We start from the raw sequence: 3,293 nt of genomic DNA, 5'->3' as shown, positions 1-3,293 counted from the left end.
CTATATGTCATGGAGCTCCAATTTTTGAAAAGATTTTATAACTATTTTAGGTGTCTATTTTGGGTATTCATAACTTATTTTGAAATGTAAATAAAGATCAGGTTTTGAATTTAGCGGTTAGTCGCCTTAGTGGTTCCGTGTAGCATTTAGATTACTGGATTTGGGTCGGATTCGAATCATGGGTGTTACATTTACAATTTGCATTTTGGGTCATATTCTTCTTGACCGTAATCTCGTTCGTGTTCAGTTTATTCCACCAGCATAACCGGATAAAGTGTCTTATTCTTTTTGTAGTTTCTACTTTTCAAACCCAGTCGAGCTTTTGAGTCTGATTGCTTGTTATGCTCTCACTTTTATTTCTGTAGGTTGACTTAACTGAAAACTTCTCATCTTTTGCGAATCCCTAATATGTTTTGTCTTCTCTATGATCATTTACAGTAGTGGGTAACACCATACCTTTAATTTGATTTAGTGTTTCCTCATAAACCATGTTTTAAATATTTTGAATGTTACATGTTCCCTCTTCCGTAATGAATTTTGCCACTTTATCGTGGTTAATAGCATCGTTTCCAGGTTCCGTGTCTCGTAGCATTGTCTCTTCAACCCACCAGTCATACCAAAAGCTCGTTTGTTTACCCGATCGGATCTGGTGTCTGTACCATTTCTTTATAGTTTTCCTTGTATTCATTATACCTATCCAAGTGCTCGAGCTATTTGCTTGTATTCTAACTTCTATAAATCTCGTTTGCTTTAGGTATTTGTCTCTAAAAATCTTGCAGCATAAGGCATCTTGGTTATTCAGCATTCACCAACTATTCTTCGCCATTAAGGCCAAGTTCATAGTTTTCGTCTTTTGTTGTCCCAGTCTGCCTGAAGTTTTCGAGCAGCAAATGGGTATCCCAATTCACCAAGTGATTATGAGCGTATTCAGTGCGACCTTCCCACAAGAAATTTCGGTTCACAGTATCCAATTTGTTGCAAACTTCTGTCGACAAAATAGTTTGCATAGTGTGAACATAAATTACTGCGGTGACCACCTGTATTAATGTGTTTCGTCCAACCATAGAGAGTACCTTCCTCTTCCATCCAACCTTCTTCATTACTTTTTCGATCAAATTGGAGTAAGCATGTTGTCATTCTCGTGTAATATTAGAACGCTCAAGTAAACGCCTAAGTTTATTGTTTGAGGTATTTCGCTTAATTAAGTTAGATAGTTCGCTATTTCCTCACTGGTATTTGGTGAAATGTACATTTTCGATTTTTTAAGGTTTATTTCCAGTCTCGAAGCTCGACTGAAGCTCATCAAGTAGTTTTTTACTTCGATCATTTGTTCTGATTTGGACTGACAAAACAAGAGTAGGTCGTCTGCAAAAAATAAATGATTTAAGTTAGTATTACCCCTAGAAAGTTTTATTGGTTTCCATAGTTTTCGATCAACTTTTTCAAGAATTATTTGCAATAGTCTTTCCTTAACTAAAATAAAGAGATAAGGTGAAAGGGGGTCTCCCTATCTAAGGCCTTGTTTCGGGTTGACACCTTCGGTCCATTCACCATTAGGAATGGCAACGGGGCAGGTTCAGGGTAGGTTTTGCTCCCCCTGTCCCCAAAATGAATCCCCGTCCTCGTTTCCGCCCCGTTCCTCGTCGGGTTTTTTTATCGGGATGCTCCGTCGGAGATTTTTTTTACCCCGTCCCCGAACCCTACCCGATCCCGAGAAAAATCGATCAGCCGTAGTTTTCATAAAAAATAGAAAAAACGATCATAAAAAACTGGAAAATTAGTCTACATGATTTACAATTCAAACTACAGTCATAAATTCAAACCCAATTCTAAATAATTGTCTAAACTCCAAAATAAAACACATACATAATTAAATACAAGCATACGTAAATTAAGTCAAATAAATCATCCAAAATCGTCGTGCCACTTTTGTCACTTTCTTTGGTAGCTCCCTACATTGAGAAATTTATCAATAAATCAACCAAATTTTACTTTAATAATTACAAAAGCATGTTACTAAAATAGTAATGTTTTTATAAACATTATTTACTTTATCCACGTCATAATCATATTCAACAGAGCGACAATATGCCTCGGTCTCTTCCGAACAAGTTTCTATAAACAAAATAACATAAATTATCCTTTAACACAAATATTATTAAAAAAGGAAATGACATATAAGTTAATATATAATATAGTGTTACCGACTTACCTCAAATCTCATTCAACAACCAACTTTGCACACACATTAAAGCCTACAAAGTTTTTGGATGAAGTCGACTTCGATGTGGACTTATTAATCTTCCACTAGTGTTGAATGCGGATTCTGGGGCAACAGTGGAAACATAAATTGCTAAAATATCTTTTGCTATCCTTTGAAGTGTCAGATACTTACCTTCATTCGTCTTCCACCAAGCCAACAAATCAAGATCCACGTCTTTAGGCAAAAGTTTCTCTTTCAAGTAGTTGTCCAATTCGGCCATATCACCCGAGTCATCATTCTCACTAGCTATTGAAGCAATGTCAGACAAAAGTTTTTTTAAATCCATCACGATACTCAGATGACAATCCCGAACTCATGGAAGATGAACCATGCACGCCACCTATAGTTTAATAGAAGTAATGTTTAATTTAGTATATAAAAATAAGTATAAAGTTGATATTTTATAGGTAATACCTTCATAGCTTCTTGCACATGGATCGGTAGATTCATATTCTTTAAATAAAGTTCTAACAAAATCCTCAAGAGTTTGAAACTCAATCTTTTCCTTTTCAGGTCAATAAAGTACATGCATAAGCAACTCTACAAATTTTAACTTGTACTGTGGATCTAAAACCGTCACCATCCCCATAATCCCATGAATTACAGACCAATATTTATCAAACTTAGAAAGCATTTTATATGCCATCAAACTAATGTCATCAATTCCGGATTTTGTCCACTCACGCAAAGAATAACCAATCTCACATATCAACGGTAAAAAGACATTCGCCGTAGGAAACTTGTCACCAGAAAACATAAGAGTTACCTTATAAAATAATTGCAGTCTTTCACATATCTCTTTTGCTAACTCCCAATCAAGCTCTGTTGGCAAACAAGTATACCTTAACTCTCTTAGCTTTAATCGTGTGAAAATATCTTTATAAAGTATAGCAACACTAAGCATAAAAAAAGTAGAGTTTCATCGAGTCTTGCAATCAATGATCAACTTCTTTGTGTATTCTATTCCTAGATGATGAGCTTCTTCCTCAAATCTTTTCTCCCTCTTTTGTGATGCATCCCAAAACGAAAC

Source organism: Hibiscus syriacus, unplaced genomic scaffold (genome assembly GCF_006381635.1).
Source record: "Hibiscus syriacus cultivar Baekdansim isolate YM2019G1 unplaced genomic scaffold, ASM638163v2 tig00113124_pilon, whole genome shotgun sequence".
Taxonomy (NCBI): Eukaryota; Viridiplantae; Streptophyta; class Magnoliopsida; order Malvales; family Malvaceae; genus Hibiscus; species Hibiscus syriacus.
The sequence above is the reverse complement of the archived record's forward strand: the minus strand, read 5'-3'. Positions refer to the sequence as shown.